Raw genomic sequence first — 22,785 nt, 5'->3', positions numbered from 1 at the left:
CGAGGAAAATTACAACTTTCTAAAAGTGATAAAGCCCAAGAAACCTATAGGGAAAAAGAAATCCAAAGAAGAAAAAATTAGTCAAGAAACACTTGTTTTGATGAACCGAAGGCGAAAAATGAAGAGCAAGATAAACACTGACAAGGAAAAAATTCAGTATACTGAGTTATGCAAAGCCATTAGAAAGAGGCTCAGAGAGGACATAAGAATATTTAACACAAGAAAAAGAGACAACTAAGATATATTGTTCACGATTTAGGCCTAAATGGAGGTCAGATGAACTAATTAGACATGTTGTTGTTGTTATTTGTTTTTTTTAGGAGCATTAGCAACTAAGGCCATATTGCTCTGGGATATGCGGTGGTCATTCCATGACCTTTCTGCATCCTCCGTATTTGGTGGTGACAGGCTCGAATCCCGGTCTAATCAAGAAGCGCGTGCTACGCACTGCTGCTGCTGCTCCTTCCCACCTGGCTACAGAGGCGCCTATCAACAAAGGCGAAGAATCGCTCTACTCTTACGGACTTGCATACAGAAGATTCTTTATGGTTGGCCTTATCATAGTATATCCCTGATTTTGAAAGTTTGGCAGATGACACAAACTTCGCATAAATTAAAATTTTAAATATGTGTGAATTCTGAATTGTATTTAATTTTAAAATTTTTAAACAACATTTTTCAATATGTGTTGATTAACTTTTTTAACCTTGTGCAATGAAATTCTTGAGATGGTAGATCGCGGCACATTTTGAAGAAAAAAAGTAGATCGCATCACAAATTAAGTTGGCCACCCCTGCTTTACACTACAGCATCCTCATTGTATAAATATAATAAATACTACTCAAAACCAATAAACAATGTATTTTTCATATTGTTCCCCAGACAAATATGGGGGGGGGGGTGTCACTGTCACTTAAATTTAGGAGTCACGAATAGGAAAAGGTTGTGCAGCCCTGACAGACAGAAACAATCAACAGATAAGAAAAAGTTATATGAATTTTGAATATATACAATAAGTTTTAGTATTACCAAGTATTATGAAAATGCAACACCTGCATCATATTTTCACTGGAAAAGTATAGACATAAAAATTCTTTAAGCCCCCATTTTGGAGTAAAAATTTAGGCTTAATAAATAACAGCTAACCCATAGTTTTGAGCGTGACAGGATTGCATACCATCCCTTTAGATTACTGATATCAATAAAAATTACTTATTTATTTAATTCATCACTGGCTTTCATTTTGGTTTCGCTCATTTGACCAACTGCTGATGTTACAGTAGTTAGGAACAAGAAAAAAATAAAATAAATAAATAAATAATAATAATCTCCTTAACTGAGGGAAAAAATTTGTAAAAAACTTTAATGGTGTAGCATCCTGAAAAGATACTATTTCCCATATATCAGCCAGTTACCTGTAATGATGATTATTATAATTAATATATGAGATAACATAATTCAAATTTTTGCAATTGCTGATATATTAGTTATCTTATTTGCTGATATATTAGTTTCAAAATACAACCATTTCCAGAACAACATATTATTGGGGGGGGGGGGTCAAAAAAGATCTATATTCATCCAGAAGTAGTTGTGATAGATGGTTGAAATAAACATTACACTTTTTCAACATACTCACCAAACAAATTGACACATTTTTGCCACCTCTCAATATACTTCCAGAGGCCAGTTTTGTAAGCCCTTTGACTGCCCTGCAAACTGAACATTATTCATGACTCAGCAGAAATCACCTCATCATCAGTAACAAAGTGTTTCCATGAAGAAAGGACTTCAGGGCAGGGAAAAAAAAAAAAAAGATGAAATCCAAGGGTTCAAAGTCGGGCAATATAGTACATGCGTTCCCAAGAATTTCCGCATTTCGCGCATTAAAAACATCAGGGCTTATGGGAAAAATAGGGATAGAAGAGAGCACTCAAAAAAAAAAAAAAAAAAAAGGTTCAGTCTGCTAATTAAAACAATAAAAAAAGTTAGAAACCCAATAAAATTGCTAACACAGGTTTAATAAATAAATAAATATTAGTAAATATAGCGCTTTACCTCGACAAGATACCTTGTATTAGTCGCAGACTACGAATACTTATGTATATAGCTTAATTAATACCGTAATGCATGAATACTAACTGATATTTCTGTTTACTGACTTTTATTATTTTTTTTGGATTGTAAAATTCAAAACGGCAAAAAAAATAAGCAATCAACGACAAACATGGCATGCACAAATTGCACAAGTGAGATACAGAATAACAAGTTTATGAAGCTTAAAAAGTAGGAATGAAGAGAAGATTCTGAAGTTTTTTTATATGACTGAAGATTTTGTGGAAAGGGAAGCACATTTCACTAAATAAGCAATCAATAACGTAAAAACCCACGAATTCCAGTTATCAGTATTATTGCAAATGCAATAAGATAATTTACTAACTGTTTATAATTAGATTGCACTAACAGAAAAGTGCAATAAACCGGGAACTCCAAGTTGTTTTATGGTGGTGACCTCTAGACATGTGCTCCTCTGCTCATGCTATCACGCCTCACGAAATTTCTGTTTGAACAGTAAAATTTGAGCTCCTGAAAACATGAGTCTGCCTACAATATCACCTGTTATCTTGTGAATACAGCAAATGACAACAGTGTGTCTCCGACCAATACAACTACAGTAAATGGGAACTATAGCTCTCACGTATTTGTCATTTTTTTAAGCTTCGTAAACCTGTATATATTGCTGTGCAGGTTGCAACGTTCAGCATGGTCCCGGGTTTTGCATTCACCCAGTGTTACGTGCAGACAAAACGACACATGGGGAAATGCAAAAATTGCGTTATACTGCGTTACATTCTTCCATAACATATCAGTCGTGTTGCAGCAAATCTGCATTATGAAAATACGCGTTATAGCAGAACTGCCTATATTTCAAACCCACATTCATGGGCACACTTCACTCCAGCATGCGAGGAATGCACAGGCGCATTATTGTGGAGCAAAACACACCTTTTAACAGTTTTCCAGGATTTTTTCTTTTGTAGCGGCACTTAGCTTTATGAGGAGGTTGGAATATACGTTGCTGTCATCCCAGTACAGCCCTTTTAGTATTACACCAAGCTGATCCCAAAAAACTGACGGCAGCATTCAGGTGTACCTTTGCCTTTTTTGTGTGTGTGTGGGCAGGTGATTTTGCATGCTTCCATTGTTTTGACATTTGTTTAGTTTAGGTATCACAGTGATGGATCCAAGTTTCATCCATGGTGACTAGCAATGAAAAAACTACTCTTGCCTTTCCTGGCACATCAACATTTCATGTGCACGGTGTCTTTTCCTTCCTGCTAAGGAGTTAGAAGTCGGGGAATCCATCTACCAGACACTGACAGACCACATTAATTTGGAGCTCTACAGCTAGTTCTTTGATGCTAATATCATGATCTTCCAGCATTAATACCTCAGTTTTCGCAACACTCTTCTGTTACAGCAGTTGCCAGGCATTCTGGGATTTCTTCATCATACACTGAGGTTCTTCCACATTTGGACTGTTTATAGCAATGTGCAACACCAACCTGGGCAGTCTTCTCCATAAACAGTGATTATTTCATGGATTGTTTTGGGTGTTTTTCCTTGCAGAAAGAGGAACTGAATCACTGATCTGTATTCCACTTTATCCATCACAAAAAAAGAAAGAAAAAAAAATCCATCTTTATATCACAACTATTGAGTGAATCCAAATCTTTTTTTGAACCCCACCCCCTTGTAATATCCAGAGCTGTGACTAGTGCAGGCAAGAAATTACACTCCACATAATCTGGTTACAAGCTTTATAGTCTTCATTCTTGTACTGTTTGTTTTCCTTCAATTATTTCTTTCAACACTCTGAGCTATTAGAGTTATCAAGGGCAGAAACATCTATCCTAACTCCTTACCTAGTTTTGCCTGCTGGAAAACTGCTATACTGTTGACTGTGATCACATAACATTTAGACAAAAAAAAAAAAAAAAAAATATATATATATATATATATATATATATATATATATATAAATATAAAACCAGTGGGGGAAAACCAGGAGAAATAGCAGAGAAAAAAAAAAAAAAAAAGGTTGGATATGACAAATGCACCAGAGCATGCAAAGCAGCAGCAATGGATCCAGATTGTATATATATGTATATCAACCGGTGAAATACCACCACTTTGCTTATTGGAGGCTTGAAGTGCTTGACCCACGTTTAGTCTCTTGAGCAAAGTTTCCCGGCACCCCCTTCCCCCCATGCATGGTACTAAGTACTATAGGTTTTGATACCTTCGTGTTTGGGGTTTTCATAAAAAAAAAAAAAAATAAATAAATGTGAAGCTGGAAGTGTAAGTTACACAAAAGCCAAGAGAAAACAGACAGCAGAAATATGAGAAAATGCATGCTAAATTTAAAACTAAACGGTATGTGGAAGTAAGGCAGGATGTGTAACAAACAAGGCTAACTAAAGATATAAAACAGAAGTGACTGTAATTTAAAGAACAACATCATGCAAAGCAGCAGATAACTAATTCTTAAATTGATATAAAATATAATACCAGTGAGTTACTACCAGGAGAAAAAGTGGAAAAATAAAAATAAGTTGGATATAACAAATGCACCAGAGCACGCAAAGCAGCAGCAAAGGATGTATATATACATATAAATGTGAAGCTACATATTTCATTTTCTCATATTTCTGTTTTTTCCTCTCGGCTTTTGTGTAACTTAACACTTCCAGCTTCACATTTATATGTATATATATATCTGCATCCTTTGCTGCTGCTTTGTGCGCTCTAGTGCATTTGTTATATCCAACTTATTTTTATTTTTTCACTTTTTCTCCTGGTTTTAATTTACTGGTATATATATATATATATATATATTTGTATACATACACATATGCAAGCGTTTCCACCAGAATGAAACAAAATGTTATAAATAGAGAATAAGCTACAAAAATTAAAAGCTGCCATTTTTAGTCATGAAGATATTTATGAATATTGTAAACAGATACTGGAGAGAGAAAATTATTTTGTAAAACCACCTATACAACTCCGTTATATTGTATTTATGCATGGTAAAAGAAGTTTTTTTCCCAAAACCGATTGGTAATCATTTCAATCCTTAGTAATCATCATTCCATTTCAGAGGAAGAAACCACACTAACTACTAACAAAATATAACTCGTTATATCAAAAAATAAGCTTATGCTATTACTAGACATACATCTACATATTTTCATGTTGCTCACGGTGCAGTACTGTTAGCTTATTATATTGTCGCACGAACCTGTAAAAATATTAATTAGTTTCACACATTGAGTATAAAGTTGGAGAAGTTAAATCTCATTTACACAAAATCTGAAGATAAGTTACACACGCGTTAGAAATTTTTTAAAATATTATTTCTTCCAACTGCTTTGTTGTGACAAGCCATCATATAAGCCAGAATAGCATGTCCGTAATATCGTATTCACGTGCACCTACGCCGTATACAACCGATCAACGGTAAACGTACTGAACATCTGATTTATTCTTATCTCATCTCAAGCTATTCTTTTGACTTTAATTTATCCTTCACAAAATACTACTCCATTTCAATTATTTAAAAAAACAAAAAGAAAAAAAAAAAAGTCGGCATTCTTCATTATTTCACAATCTCATTTCACACAAAGGCTGATCCCAAAGCACATAATAAGCGATAACAATAACTAATAATTACCATTATAAATTTTACTGAATAATTAAAAAAAAATTTTGAATCAATGATTAATTTTCGCTACTATTCATTATTTCCTTATAAGTAGCGATAACTTTCTTGTACACTAATTATAGCCAACCAGCAAGAGCGCGCGCGCGCCAATAGTATTCTTTCTTCCTAGCTTTATGCCATCTTAAATCGGCCGGTTCGGTTCACATTTGTCATGGTTCCAAAGGCGAAGCACTCGGCAAATAAGTACAAATATTGTCTCTCAACAAAATCATGTGCTGAAACGATTAATATAACAATGCTTAAAACTTCCTCACAATAAAAACTACTTTTATTTTAAAAACAATTTGAGTTTTTATAGTTGTTTTATAACTATGAACTCCAAAGTATGATGCACTCTAAAGCGATTATCTCGCCCACGAATAAATATATGATTACCAATAAAAAGGAAAATAGACACTAACTTTCCTCTTCACACAATTCATTAATTCTAACGATTAGCACTACATGAACTAGAAGTATTCCTTGGAAAGAACTGCCGATATACTCACGTGGAATGGACTGCGAATACTACCACGTGCAAATGCTCACAATTGCGCCAAGATCTATTATTTCATCATTTCAACTTAAAACCATATTGACACTTCGGAATACATCTTAGATGACAATTAAACAAAAGCAAAAAAGTCGTGATTTAACATTTAAAAATAAAATTTGCAACACTTACCTACACACAGCTCCTGAAATAATTCAAATGTTACTAATAATAATCAGTTTGAAGCTACCGTAAGACGGCGCAACAAAGCAAGAAAATTTTATTCGAAAATTCGCACAGTGAAATCGCTACTTTTGAAATCCAAAAGAACAGCTTTAACATATAAATTTTAAAAAAGCACAAAAGAAAGGGAAATGAATCAATGAACCACTAATGTGGAAAATTTTTGATAATAGTATTGACCTTTTCATATTTTTATTCAACAAGTTTTCAGAGGATATGGTTTTCCATATGTATCTTCTCAGAAGCCAAGAGCCGACGGGCTAGCCGGGTGGGTAAAGCGCCTGCCTGGCAACCCAAAGGTCGCAGGTTCGAATCCCGCCTCGAGCTTGGATCAAAGTACTGCAAAAAACCTTGGGAGGTGCACTATGGCCACAGAAGCCGATGCGCCAATAACTACCAAAAAAAAAAAAAAAAAAAAAGAAGCCAAGGCAGAACATCGCACTCAATCTGTATAGAAAAGGCGTGGGTTCTATTTCTGTTGTCTTCTAAACTTGTCTTGAAGAGAGAAATCATCTTTATGGGTGGTTCTCACACATTGATTGAACTGGTTAGTCTAGAGAAACGTTGATCAGATTGGTTAGTCTAGAGAAACGTTGATCGGATTGGTTAGTCTAGATAAACGTTGATCGAATTTTGCTATGATTAACGACCCTGTCGGGTATAAGTCGTTACAATCCATATCTTTCAACAAGGTCTACACCCAGTAAAATTGACTTTTTCCTTGAAACTTCGATGGACTTTCATCCAGAAAAACTGTTTTATGTATGTAGATTACCAGCGATAGAATACATTATTTGCACACACTGCACTGACGCCTAATAATATTAGTTGCTTTTGAAGAAGAGCAAACAATATCTACCATAACGACGGATATTTAATTACGTTCAACAGTCAAACTGACCATATAATATAAGCAGTTTACAGATTTGATATATAGATGCATCAAGAATTCATAGTTTTGAAGAAGAACTCTTTATTGTATACACAAAATGTATACACTTGCCAAAACACACACTGTACACAACGTGTGTACAGTGTGTGTTTTGGCAAGTAAAATTATTTTCTAGAGAGAGGTTCTTTTATAGTGCAGGACAGTAATCTGAGATGGATTAGAAAAGTTGGAACACTGGAGTGATGGATCCATTGCAGTGATTGGGAGGTTCCTAAGGAGCAGGTTCTAATGTCCTGTGACATGGGGTCTGAAAAAGGAATTCGATGGAGTAAGTTCTTCCTATATTTTTTATTGACTGCGAACTTGTAGAGGTCGCCGTCCAAGTATAAGTACTGCAAAATTTGCACGGTAGGAACCGATCAGATAACTTTATCCGGTTTGTGGCCTGAAGGACTAACTGCGTTAGCCCTAAGGCTTGGAAATGGGACTGGGATCGTCCAGCCGCAGTTAGCTCAGAAGTCTGGTTCGAAAATAATGCGAACCATCCTTTTGATAGCAAAGACGACTTTTCTCTCGTGAATGATGACAGGAAGACGTCTGATATTAAACGCTGCCGCCATCTGGGTGGTCCTTGGTGCAAGAGGGAGCCGAAATTTCCATATGACCCACTTCAATAGCTAGAATTCGTCTGAAAAAATCCGTCTGATGAATCGTAGTAGCTGAAGTCTAGACTTCGCTGCCATTGAGAATGACCGGATATACACAAGACTTAATGTATCTGCACCCAACAGCTTGGTGATGGACATGTGAAATTCGTTGCTTCAGCCTCCACCGAAGTCGGCAGAACTTTATTTGTAGGTGGTCTATATGTGGTAGAAAGGAGAGCTTTTTGTCAAAAATAACGCCCATATCGGTATGTTGTTGGAGAGCAGAAATTGCAGAAATCCTCTCAAAATGGGTTGCATCATTGTTTCTGTTCCGATTCCGCAAGATGGCAACTGTTTCGACTTCTCAGGATTGATGTGAAGACCGAAACTATAGAGAAAGGCCTCGAAGTTCTGGATTTTCTGTAGGATTAAGGCACTGATATAGTCAGTAGTGTCTCCAGGAAGATAGGAGTGAACAGTTTTACGTTATCATCAAAGGTGATGATGTCATTTCGGCTCGTCACGAAACGCAAAAGAACAGCTGAGAACAAGATACTAGACAGGCCACCAAACTGTGGGATTCTAGCAGCAATAGTCCTTGTGTAGCGCAGATTGCCATCGCGAACAATAATAGTCCTGTCCTCAAGCATTATCTAAATAAACCACAGTACATCTCCGCCAATGAGGTAATACAAAGGAAGTAAGCAAACCCTTAGCCATAATTATGAGAACATCCTTGGATTCAGGGGAGGTCCCCACGGACTGTAGATGTGCAAGTGTGTCCCCAATTCACAAAGGGGGTTCGAAGGGTGACACGAGTAATTACAGACCAGTTAGTTAAACTTCCGTTCCGGGTAAAATAATGGAGTCACTGGTTACAGATGCATTGCAGGATCATCTAGACAAGACTGCAGCAATAATTCAGACACAGCATGGGTTTGTTAAGGGAAAGTCTTACCTGACAAATTTGATTGGTAACTATGATGTGGTTACAAAGGAACTGGATGCAAAAAATAATTTTGATATCATATACTTGAATTTCAGGAAAGCTTGAAAAGGATGGTTGAGTGGGAGAAGACAGAGGGTGGTAATTAATGGGTGCTGCTCTTCGTAGACTAATGTTATTAGTGGAGTCCCACAGGGTTCGGTGTTGGGTTATCTGTTGTTGTGTATATTTATCAATGATATCGACGAAGGTCGATATCATTGATAAATTAATGACAGTTGATAATGATTAATGACAGTAATGGCAGTGTGCTACTGCAAAAGTATCTAGATAATTTCGGCAGATGGGTTAAGAAGTGGCAACTGAAGTTTAACCTTGACAAATGCAAAATACTGCATATGGGTAGAATTAACTCCAGAGAAACATACCAACTGTGTGGTACTACACTTAAGGTGGTAGAAAATTAAAAAGACCTGGGAGTAATTGTGCAATGAGATATGAAGTTTTCTGAGCAATGCAGACAGGCTGCCAGAGCAGGTCATGGGGTTTTGTCAATGATATATAGGAATTTTGCTAGCAGGGAAAAGGAGGTGATTGTCCCTCTGTATAAGGCAATGGTCAGGCCACGCCTTGAGTACTGCGTACAGGTCTGTAGGCTTCATTTTAGGAAGGCTGTAGATTTGCTTGAGCGTCTACAGAGAAGGGTAACAAGATTGGTGAGGGGAATGAAGGGATCTTCTTACCAGGAGAGGCTTAAGTTCTGCAAATTGCAGCAGCTGGAGACTAGGCACCTGCGCGGTGATTTGATTGAGATGTATAAGGCCTTGAATGGGTTGAGCACGCTGATTTCTGATGGGATTCTTCCACTTGTTCAGATGACTAACCTAAGGGGGCATAAATTGAAATTGAGGAAGGACAGATGTAGAATAGACGTGCAGAAATTTGCCTTTGGCCAGCGGGTGATTAATTGCTGGAACAAACTTCCATCTGTCGTTGTGGAAGTTGATGGGTTAAATAAATTTAAGCAGGAACTGGACAAATATTTAGAAGGGATTGTTTTGTAATATTTTTTTTTTTTTTGGCTGATGCTTGCTTTCTTGCATCGCATGCCACTACTACTACTACGTGAGTAGTGGCATGTGATGCTATTATTACTACTACGTGAGTAGTAGTCGAAGCTTGCCACACATCTACTATGCTACCTGGATATTGACCAGGTAGCATAGTAGATATGTGGTAGCTGTTCTGGCATTATTTGGGTGGTTAACGTTTCTTATATAAAATTAAAAAAACAAACTTAATCTATTTTATCTTACATACCAGTTTCATTAAAATCCATTGTACACCGATATCGATGAAGAATAGATATTTTGTTTTATTACCAAGACAGACACAATATACTTTTTCTGGACAATTTAAAAAATAATAAATTATCAAGAGGGGAAAAAGAAAGGGAGAGAAAGGTTATCCGCTAAGTCAAGTATAGTCTATGATATTTAAGTGTTGTAGGACGATGTACAAGGCCACTTAACAAAGCGAGGATATATATTCATGTGTTGTTATGGCGGACCTCAGTGTTTCTCCCATTAGCTGCTATTGTATTTCTTGTGTTAAAGCTTACGACAAAACCGGCCATTTTTATGTAGTGTGTTGGACGAGTAAGTGTTATAATGTGTTCTGTGGTTATGTTTTCCGCCGGTGCCTGGCTCTTAGCAGGTGAGAAGCAGCAACACCTGGTCACTAAGTCCCACGCCCAACCCCGCCACGCGGAGGCTGCCAGGATCTACTATCTCCTGCTGGGCAAGCCCAGTGCATGAAACCTGAGAGCGCCCGAAAAAGAATGAAATGGAAAAGGAGGAATACAGAGGGAGAAGTTTGGGAACTGGGGAGGTAAAAGGATAGAATGAAGGAGGATCAACAGAGGGACCCTCCAATAATCAGAAGTGAGAAGAAGTAAAGCAAGAATAACGTAGGGAGAAGTGGACTAACTTCTCTAACCATTGGAACCTATCTCATGGAAAATCCCATCCTAGTAACTATAATCAGCAAAACTTCTCAATTTACAGTTTGCCTAACCCCTTGTAGGCAGAACTTCTTCACTTGTAGAAAAAATAATTGATCTTCTAACAAAAACACAATGAATGTTAATATCACGAATTCTGAAAAGCTGCAAAGAAAGACACTATGTGCAATATGTACAATATCCGCTTTTTCAGGAGCACAGCAGAATATACACTATGTACAGATACAATGTTATGCCATAACCTGGCCCAAAAAATTAAAGGTTTCAGGGACATCTCTTGGACATATACATGTCCAAGAGATGTCCAAATCCTAGATGAAATCGCATTAGGCAGTGTTCTAAAATAGTTTTTGCCTAAAAACGAGCTTTGAGACAGCCCAAAAAGCCTAAGATTATCATCCAAGAGAGTTAATAACAGACTTACCAGGAAATGTCTCTAATATGAAATGTCACAGTGAAATTCGCTCACAAAGGTAAATTAATTCCAAAAACTCTAAAACATTAAAAGCCAAATAATATCGCGATGAGTTGAGCAAAATTCCTCATGCAGTAGTTAACTACTTTGCTGAAAACAATTCCACATCAAGTAAGAGTCTATTATAAAATCCAGGAACATAAAGTCCTCAATGATACTAATCAGTTGCAACTACAGAATCCAATCAAAGATGAAAGATATGTCTTTCCTAATGCAATAAAGGATCCAAGAAATAACAGGCACAGCAAAACTAGGGTCTAATTTCGTTTCTTCTTTTAAATGCACGAGAAGCAAACACATTCAAAACATTAAAAGCTGTCTGAGATTCAACCAGAATTTTATTGTTACTGGAGTCTAAGTTAGGAACCACACTAAGTAGGTCAAGTCGAAGATCGCTATAATAATAACATTGATGAAGAATATGGTTAACGGTTTCTTCCTGGGCACACAAACAAGATGTTGTTAGTAAACATCCCAGTTTGTGAGGTTTAGTATTTATACTTCCATGCCCAGTTAATATAAACATACCATATAAGCCTGGCGAAAAGCACATTAACTCCTTTTTAATTTCCCCTGCTACAGGCAGAAAGTCCCTTGTGACTGCACCAATATCAGATGAAGACCACTTCTGCTGCCATTGCCATAAATCACTTGCAACAGCTAGTTGACATCCCACCAAACCAGCGGATCATTGTGGGGGAAGACGTGAACTGTCGGTCGCCCGCATGGCACAGCAAAACGGAGGGCAGAAGAGCAACGCACAATGACATGACGCTTCATATCTGATGTAGACAGGGTGTTCCCGAAACTACCTATGTGGTTCCAACCAGGCCTAAATGCCACAACTTATTGACGGGTCACGGCCACTTCAACGAGAAACTAACATCTCTGGGCTTCCTCCAAGACTCCCACCATTCATGTAGTGAAGCGAAAAGCTGGACCCACGTCATGCAAGAATGTACAAACTACGAGGACCTACGTGGAAACCTAATAACAAGATTGACCTACCTGCCACGAGGCCAGGAGCATCATTTCTTGGACACAAGCAAAGAATATAAGAACCTCACCAGATTCCCACAGGAACTCTTTGCTAGAAGAATACCCTGTTCTGCGATCAGGAACTAAGGGCACAGTATGCCTTGTAGCAGACATTAAACTTAGACAACTGGACTATAAGCAAATACACAAGCACTGAAACGCAAACTGTCTGACCCAACCAACCTACTTGAATAGGACGCACACCACAGAAATGGAAAAGGCACTGGACTGCCCTCCCTGATGACGGAAACAGGATCAATGGACCAGACCCCTCTGGGATGCAAAAGAGACCTTCTACGAGACAATACCCTGGTCAGGTATATAACCCATAAATGTGACTGACCTCAACATACCTGAATGGACACATGGCCCATGAATGACATGGGGGCACTAGTTTCGACTTCTTCATTGGACCCATATCTTTTCCCCACCTTGAACAGCAGATTTGCTGCCAGTGCACCAATTGGCAACCAAGCTGGGCACTCTTTCCTGGCTTTATTTCCACTCCACTTCCCTGGCAGAGAGGGAGGTGACTGTCCTCTTGTCTCCTCCTCTCCTCGCCACCCCATTTTTGCTTCTGGTGGGGCATGGGCATACCCCACTGACACCTATTGGGGTCGCCTTCCCTATCGACTCCATATTTCTCTCTCCCTCCAGTCTTTAGTCTCCCTCCCCTACTCTATCCGTACACAAGTAATTGCCCTACACGTCCAAATTTAATCATGTCCAAATTACTGTTTGCCAATAGTTTCGCCCTTTAAAATCCTAGTGCTCTTACCCCCCATGCGAAAGAGCAAAAAAAAATTTTTTTTTTCTTTAAGGTCCTAGCCACTGAAATCTCAGGAAATTAGGTGGCAGGATCTGCCAGAGTAAATAATTATAATGCTGGTATACCTGGCCTGCCTCCACGGGGCTGAATGCGGCCAACGTTGGGCCTCAGCAGGGGTCCAGTGGCTAAATGGCCAGAAGAACAACGGTACATAACACTATACATATACAGTATCCACACACTTTTAAATCTCTAGCCTTTCCAGTGAGCTGGCACACCTACAGTGAAAGCAACATGGAGATGGGGGAAACCCCTGGTGCCGCTTGACACTAAATACACTCTACACTCCTGCTGCCATTTTGCAACAAAAATTCGCCTTACTCTTGTCTTCTCAGTCTTAATGGAAGCATTTAGATCTATTTGGATGTCATCATAGGTCAATGGTAATTTCTTCATAAGGTGATACTTAAGGTAGCGGTACAGAACTTCAAAATGGACAAGTAGTTTCCCAAGTAAAACCTGAAGAGCCATGGTGGAGGTAGTTCGACAAGCTCTTGACATGGTCAGGAGGGCAGCCCTCTGTGCTTGTAACAGTAGTTTTACTGCAGCAACTTTATTGCCTCTAAAGCACCATGCACCAGCTCCATAAGAAATTATCGACAAAAACACACAATTATGGTGAAGTCGTAAGGTCTGACCTCTAAGACCCCACTCTTGCCTTGTAATCTGTTTAATTCAGTTCACAAACAATTTAGCTCTTTCTTTAACATACTGAACACGTTGCAGAAAACTGAAAGCATCATCAATATAAACGTTTATGTATTTGGTCTTTGATAAATACTTAATGGCTTGTTCTACTTAACAAAGGGATAATAATTTTGTTCCAGAATAGCAGCAGACAATAACATGACCTCACAAACTCCATCATAAAATAATCATAATTCTAACTCGCCGTTCATTACACTTTGTATGGAGTAGTGTTAGAATTTTTATGAATGGAGTAGCGTTAGAACTAGGATAGAACTTTTATGACTCCGAGATGAAACCTATGCCATAGCACCGCATTTGAGGAAATTCAACATGTATATAATGGGGCTTACATTTCATTTCGTGATTCATGGCTTCTTTTGTCAATGGCAACAGTATGGACTATACTATTTTTCATTGCAAATGTGCAGGATTTTAGCCAGCACCCATTTAAGGGGATTTGGTGGAGCTGCAGCCACAATTCACCTAGCCATTGACTTCAATGATGACTGAAGAGATCTAGGTATCTACAGCTATGCTGTAAGGCTGTCCACAGTGTCGGAATAGATGATGGTTGTGGTCCATATGCCTTATTTTATATGGATAAAAGGATGGTTGAGTGGGGGAAGACAGAGGGTGGTAATCATGGGTGCTGCTCTTCGTGGACTAATGTTATTAGTGGAGTCCCACAGGGTTTGGTGTTGGGTCCTCTGTTGTTTTGTATATTTTTCAATGATATTGATGAAGGTATATCAGGCTTAGTGTCGAAGTTTGCAGATGATACAAAGGTTGGCAGGGCTGTTAATATGTATGTATTCACGCAGCTGACAAAGAGATACTTAAATCTCGAAAGCTCCTGTTCATTACTTATTAAACCCACTTACTGTTCTTACCTGTTGCACTGAATTTCTTTAAATGTAAATTTAAAAATATATAGCAATATATACTTAAGTTGATTTAATGTTATCACTTGCAATTTTTGATCAATAGGAAATTAAAATAATATAATTCACAATTGGATTTGAACACGATGCTGACCTGTTCCATGTAAAAAAAAGAAAGACATCGATCATAGGAGTGATTGATGTGAAATAAAAATAGAAAAAAAAGTTGGTAGAATTTCTTTGGTGTCAACTGATGGTGAAAGAGTATTCTGTTTAATGGGTATTTTAAATCTACAATGAGTGGCCACTTTATTTGGCATACTCACCTTTTTCATGAAATTAAATACTCTCGCAGTATCAGCATCGTGTATGCTATTCAATGTAACATTTGGTAACGTTTGACAAAGGATTTAAGTGACTTGGAATGTGGCATGGTGGTCAACACTCTGGTGAAAGTATTTTGGAAACTACAACCCTGCTGGGGTTTTCACTTATGACTGTCTCTGGTGTATTGAAATTGGTCCACTAATGATATAACATCCAGCCAATGGCAATCTGCTGGTTGATACAAGAAGCTAGTTGTGGCTGAAAAAGACTTGTGCAGGGTAATAGAAAGGCTGTGATTAAATAACAATTCAATACAATAGTTCTAATCAAAGAGGCATTTCAGAATACAGAACTCATACTTTTTGATAATCTGAAGTATTTCAGCCAATGACAACCAGATTTCACTTCTGTCACAAAAACAAAAAGGCATGGTTACAGTGGGCTCAGGAACGCCAACACTGGACATTAGAGTACTGTTGCAGTGATGGAATGAGCAGAAATGGTAGTGATGCATTGTTTTGGCAAGTGTTTTGTTGTACACGTTGGATGCCTTGATACCAGTGGAATGACATTTAGATGAGAGAGGTTACTAGAACTTGCTTTCCAACTTGGTGCATCAGTTCATTGTTTTAGTACGTCCATCCATAATTGTACAGAACTTTCTAGGAACAGATTCTAGGAACAGATTTTAGATTGGCTAAAAATATATAAGTAAACTGTAATGTAAATTTTTGAGCCTGGGACTTCAGCTTCCCATTGCTAAATGGGTACAGAGTTGAATTGTAGTTCCAGGCTCTGCAATTATATATACTAAATTTAGAATTTAGTATATATATATATATATATATACGCATAATCATTAATTTTGATAAGATGTTAGCTGCAGGTAATGAAAATTCATCAGGCAACTGTAATGAAAATTCCTTACCATTAGGTAATAAGCTACATAAATATAATATGTTTATAGGCCCTACAGAATTAAGATAGCCTTTATGGACTAACCTGATCCGTAAGCACACTAATACCTATGGTCAAACACCATTAATCGGGAACATTCCACAATAAGTTGAACCTATAGATAATTATATATATATATGTGTGTGTGTGTGTGTGTGCAGATCGCATGAATTTTCATTGATAACAACAAAGTATAGCTTTAAGCTATTCAAAAAACAATTTTTTAGCAGTAACACAAAGCAGCTTACCCCAAAAGTTGAATCATTTTTAATTAGCAGTAGTGGTAGTAGTAATGATGGCAAATGATGCAAGAAAGAAAGCTTATATAGCATTGCCAAAAAAAAAAAAAAAAAAAAAACACACGGTTCATCCATCTGTAGCCTCAAAAAATTGGTCTAGTTGTTCCTTGAATTTATTCTACTCATCCACTTCCACAAGAACAGATGGAAGCCTGTTCCAACAATCAACCACCTGCTGGCAGAAGGCAAACTTCCACACATCTATCCTGCAACCATCCTTTTTCAACTTGAATTTATGCCCACTCGTGTGTAGTCTCAGCAAGTGGAAGAATACCATTAACATTCAGCTTACTCAATCCATTCAAGGCGTTGAATACCTCAATCAGATCTCCCCACAGGTGCCTAATGTCGAGACATTGCAATTTGCAGAAATGAAGCCTTTCTAGGTAAGAGCATCCTTTTGTTCCCTTCACCAGTATGGTTGCCCTTCTCTGCACCTATCCCAGCAGTTCTACATCCTTCTTCAAGTGAGGCCTCCAGACCTGTATATAATACTCAAGATGTAGCCCAATCATGGCCCTATACAAAGGGATAATCACTTCCTTATCCATGCTAGCAAAGTTTCTGTATAGCATTGAAAAACCCCATGAGCTGTTCTAACAACATGTCTGCACTGCTCAGAGATTTTCATGTCTAACTGCACAATTACCCAAAGGTCTTTTTCATTCTCCATTACCCTGAATCTACTACCACACAAGCTATTCTGGGGTTACTGCTACCCTGCAATATCTTGCATTTCTGAATGTTAAACTTCAACTGCCATTTCTCAGCCTATCTGCCTAATTTTTCTAGATCTTGTTGCATACCTTCATTATTGCCATTAGCTACCATGCAAACCTTTATATCAACTGCAAACTTAGACATTAAGCCTGATATTAACCCCGGGGGCTCACATCTAGTGAGTATGGGCTTGGCACACCCAGGGTCCTGAGCTGGATATCATCATTCTTCTCTTTCTTGGTGATTCCCTTCTAATTTTGACACACACACACACACACACACACACACACACTCTCTCTCTCTCTCTCTCTCACAGGGTTGCTGGGAACTGTTTTTTTTTTTTTTTTTTTTTTTTTTTCCCCTGGTGCAGCATAAGCCTCAGGCTTCCTTGCATCATATGGATATTAATAATAATAATAATAATATACCTTCATCAATGTCACTGATAAATATTGAAAACAGCAATGGCCCCACCACTGAATCCTGAGGAACTCCACTAATAACATTCGTCCATGAAGAGTAGTACCCATTGATAACTTGCTCGGTATAATCGCCTGGGAGGGCATAAATTCAAACTGAGGAAAGACAGTTGCAGGATTGATGTGCAGAAGTTTGCCTTTAGCCAGCAGGTGGTTAATTGCTGGAACAAACTTCTATCTGTTGTTGTCGAAGTTGATAGTTTAAACAGATTTAAGGCAGAACCAGACAAACATTTGGAGTGAGTGAATGGGTGAAATGAGAAGGGGTGTGTGTGTGTGTGTGTGTGTGTTTTGGCTGATGTTATATAAGCTTGCTTTCTTGCATCATGTACCCTTGCTAATGCTAATGCTAAGTTTCCATAACCAATCTCTGTCTTCTTCCACTTAACCATCCCTTTATCTATAGCAGTAACATGCCCTTAATGCCACATTGCTGTGTTTTGTACAGTAGTCTTTTATGCATATCAGTATCAAAAGCCTTCCTGAAATTCAAGTATATGATGTTAAAACCTTTTTTGCATTCAGTTCCTACATCACAGTAACCTATCAGACTGGTTAGACAAGACTGCCCCTTAACAGATCCATGTTGCGCATGTAGTATAATCACATGCATGTCCAGATGGTCCTGCATTACTTCTTTAACCAGCAATTCCATTATTTTCCCTGGAACAGATGGTTTAGGCCTAAATGGATGTTAGATGAACTAGAGATGTGACAGAGAAGAAAAAATGCATGGGATACATATAAATTAATGGGTGACATGGAAGTCTATGATAGATATAAGCTGTTCTGTAATCAAGTCACAAAGGAAGTTAGACAGGCAAAGGCAGATTATGAGAAATCTTACAGGTCCGTAATTACCCATGTTGCCTTTTGATCCCCCTTTATGAATTGATATATTCGCACATCTCCAGTCCATAGGGACCTTCCCTGAATCTAAGGATGCTTTCATAATTATGGCAAAGGATATGCTTAACTCCTCTGCTGCCTCTTTTAATATAATTGAACAGATTCCATCCACCACAGGTGCCTTTTTTTGTCAATTTTCAACAATTTTTCCTCCACTTTCCTTTCATTATCACCAAGTCATTTAGCTAAACTGTCAAATCAACAGTTAACTATAGACATCAAGTGACCCAATGTGATTCAATCCCTTCCTTCTACTGTTAATATAAGCTTAGAAGGCTTTGCTGTTTTTCTTTGCATCCTTTGCCAAAGATTTCTTGTACTCTGTCTTAGCTTGCCTAACCTCCTTTGTGACGATTACAGACTAATTTATATCTACTGTAGGCTTCTATGTCACCTGATAATTTATATGCATCCCATACACTTTTCTTCTCTGCCACTTGTCTCAATAGTTCATTTGACATCCATTTATGTCTAAGCCTTTAACAAGTATTTCTTCATTGGTATGAAAAGTCTAGTGGCTTCTTTGATTACTTCCTTGAATATTTCCCATTTAGAATTTGCTGTTGGTAACATCATCAGTTAGTTCCACTGTACAGAGTTTAAAAACTGTCTGAGACCACAGTAGTCACCTTTACGAAAGCAAAATCCTTTCCCTTTACCCTTGCCAGTAGTTATGCCTTTAATTAAATTACACATTAGTACACTGTGATCACTGCCACCCAGTGGGTCTTTTACCTGTAGATTCTTAATGCATGAAGAATCACTGCTGATAACCAGATCAAGAGTATTGCTTCCTCTTGTTGTGTCTCTAACATGCTGCTGTAGAAAACAGCTGACCAAGAAATTCACAAAAGTCTTGTTAGGGTGTGTGATCAACCAACCAACCAACAAATTCCAGTCAACATTTGGAAAGTTAAAATCCCCCCATTATGAGACATTCTGATTTTCTATCCCACTCTATTTTTCTGTATAACTGTTTGGTATACTCATCACAGTTATTAGGCCTATAACACATTCCTACACTAAATTTTGTTTTTCCAGTGCTTATATCACAGCAATGTACTGTCTTAGATTTAATATGCTTCTTAACTAAGAGCATAACCCCTCCAGCTCTCCTGTCCTGTCTGTAAATTCAGCAAAAGAGTACACAGTTGCAATTGTATTGTTATTTATTGACTAATTTTGATTTTGTCAGTGCAAATACTACTATTTAACATTGTGAAGTATTTAAGAAAACAGTGTGTGAGACTGTATATATATATAAATCTCTCAGATGGGCTGCACCTGAGTTAGGCAGGCTTTATTTAACTTATGGGCCATATTCTGGATTGTTCCTGATGTATGGTATATTTTGGAAGGGAAAATAAATTTTATTTTAATCATACTATACATAATACTTTTCTGTATAGTGTAAGTTACTTTTCTTTTGATGTAAGATAAAATTATGCAGGTACTTTCTCCTGATGAACGATACACTTGTTAGGTCTGAAGGGATGCATTATAATGGGATTTTATTGTATCTGTTTTTATCAATGTCAACTTCAAAATGAAACAGATTACAATATAAATATAAATCAGGTAAAAGCAACAAAAACAAACAGGTTCAATATAAATCAGGTAAAAACAATGTTGCTGTTATATTACTACATGGAATAAATAAAAAAAAAAAAAACGCTTCATGTCTACAGTTGACATGACATGCATTGAGGATACAAGCTGAACCTCCCAAATTTGGTATTACCCATTTTCTTGCAATTTTTGAAAAAAAAACAAAAAAAAAAAAAAAAAAAAAAAAATGAATTCAGCAAATCATTCAAGAATAGGCAAATTTAGCCCTGGTTAGACATCTGAAGCAGCATATAAGATTTTTGATTGTGCAGGTTGAAATCATCTAGAGACAAAAGTTTTCACTGCACTCTAGCCACAGGGGAAATATGTTAGAAGTTCATGGAACTGTCTGCTACTATTTGTGAACAAGATTAATGATGGATTATCCCAAGAGTTTCTGGACACCTTTTTTGGTAAAATGATGAGTTAAGCGGACAAAACACACTAATAAGTTTAGATTAATTGTGCTTGTAAACAAGACAGTAACTTTAGTCCATTTGTATTTGTCCTTAAATAAAATATGGTGCCCAAAAGAAAAGCAAGTGAGACGGAGGACTGCGTTTGGTAAAAATACAATCTAGTTTGGAAAAGGTTGTGTTACTAGAGAACTCAACATGGGAGTATAGTGAAGCAAATGTGTGAATCTATGTATAGTATTAGTAATTGCAAATGACACAAGAAAGCAAGCGTATACAGCAATCAACTCCCCACTGGCTGAAGGTAAATTCCTGCATCCTTCTTCAATTTAAATTCATGTCTTCCCTTTTGCATGTGTTGTCTGAGCAAGAGTAAGGATGTCATCAACATTTAACTTACTCAATCCATTCAAACTTCAATAATTTTGATATCATATATTTGGAATTCAGGAAAGCTTTTGACACTGTTGCGCATGGAAGACTATTGTACAAATTGGAGCAGAATGGTATTAAGGGTAAGTTGCTACAATGGATAAAAGGATGGTTAAGTGCGAGAAGACAGAGGGTGGTAATCAATGGGGTGCTGCGCTTCTTGGACTAATGTTATTAGTGGAGTCCCACAGGGTTCGGTGTTGGGTCCACTGTTGTTTTGTATATTGATCAATGATATTGATGAAGGTATATCAGGCTTAGTGTCGAAGTTTGCAGATGATACAAAGGTTGGCAGGGTTGTTAATGACAGTAATGGCAGTGTTCTACTGCAACAGGATCTAGATAATTTGGGCAGATGGGCTAAGAAGTGGCAACTGAAGTTTAACCTTGACAAGTGCAAAGTACTGCATATGGGTAGAAGTAACCCCACAGAAAAGTACCAACTGTGTGGTACTACACTTGAGGTGGTAGAAAATGAAAAATACCTAGGAGTAATTGTGCAGTCAGATATGAAGTTTTCTGAGCAATGCAGACAGGCTGCCAGGGCAGGTCATGGGGTTTTGTCAATGATATATAAGAATTTTGCTAGCAGGGAAAATGAGGTGATTATCCCTCTGTATAAGGCAATGGTCAGGCCACGCCTTGAGTACTGCGTACAGGTCTGGAGGCCTCATTTTAGGAAGGATGTAGATTTATTTGAACGTGTACAGAGAAGGGCAACAAGATTGGTGGGGAATGAAGGGATCCTCTTATCAAGAGAGGCTTAAGTTCTGCAGTGGCTGGAGACTAGGCACCTGTGCGGTGATCTGATTGAGGTGTATAAGGCCTTGAATGGGTTCAGCACACTGAATTCTAATGGGATCCTTCCACTTGTTCAGATTACGAACCTAAGGGGGCATAAATTCAAATTAAGAAAGGACAGATGTAGAATAGATGTGCGGAAATTTGCCTTTAGCCAGCGGGTGGTTAATTGCTGGAACAAACTTCCATCTGTCGTTGTGGAAGTTGATAGGGTGAATAAATTTAAGGAGGAACTGGACAGGCATTTGGAGGGAATGGTGTGATTTTTTTTTTTTTTTTTGGCTGATGCTGCATAAGCTCATACATTTGCTTTCTTGCATCACATGCCACTACTACTACTACTAACTCAGGGGAAATAATTTTGCTTTTACTGTATTATACAACATAATACTTTTCTGTGTGTACTGTACATTACCTTTTTCTCAATGTTTCTTTGTTTGTTGTTATTTGGAGCATTAGCAACTAAGGCCATATTGCTCTGGGATATGCGGTAGTCATTCTCTGACCTTTCCGCATCCTCCGTATTTGGTGGTCAGGGGCTCGAACCAAGGTCTAATCAAGAAGTGTGCTATGCACTACTGCTCCTTCCCACCTGGCTACGGAGGCGTCTTTTCTCAATGTAGTATGCACTTGTACAGCATTACGTACAATAATGTCAATGTATAGAAATGCAGTTTTTTTTTTAAAGGCTATATGATCACCCGAAATCTGGATATATTTTAATATGAATTCCTGTTTTCTTAGATTTCTAATGTATACAATTTTTTGTCATTAAATAATATTAATCAGACCTTAGAAAATACTTCAAATAAAAATATATTTTTTTTTATTCTCTTAAAATCAAAATTTACACGCTGTAAAATTAGCATTTGCTAATTTTATAGATGAGAATTTTATAATCTTATTTCTCCTC

The 22,785-nt window shown here is 37.6% G+C and overlaps 1 protein-coding gene across 8 annotated transcripts in view; it reads right to left on the bottom strand.

Annotated features, from left to right (window-relative positions):
- Positions 1-6,499, bottom strand: part of LOC150076362 (uncharacterized) — a 98,165-nt gene extending 91,666 nt beyond the window's left edge. For 4 of the 8 annotated variants that reach the window (XM_090387898.1, XM_090387901.1, XM_090387895.1 and 1 more), the window contains exon 1: positions 6,453-6,499. The gene's annotated coding sequence lies outside the window, so the exon portion shown is untranslated. Of the gene's footprint in view, positions 1-5,242; positions 5,430-6,452 lie in introns of those variants that run through there. The other 4 variants (XM_090387903.1, XM_090387896.1, XM_090387899.1 and 1 more) reach the window with 2 other exon arrangements.
- Positions 6,500-22,785: the final 16,286 nt, after the last annotated feature.

This window comes from Mastigoproctus giganteus, chromosome 13 (assembly GCF_048544385.1).
Source record: "Mastigoproctus giganteus isolate SK-2022 chromosome 13, ASM4854438v1, whole genome shotgun sequence".
NCBI classification, from domain to species: Eukaryota; Metazoa; Arthropoda; class Arachnida; order Uropygi; family Thelyphonidae; genus Mastigoproctus; species Mastigoproctus giganteus.
This window is presented reverse-complemented; position numbering and strand designations above follow the sequence as displayed.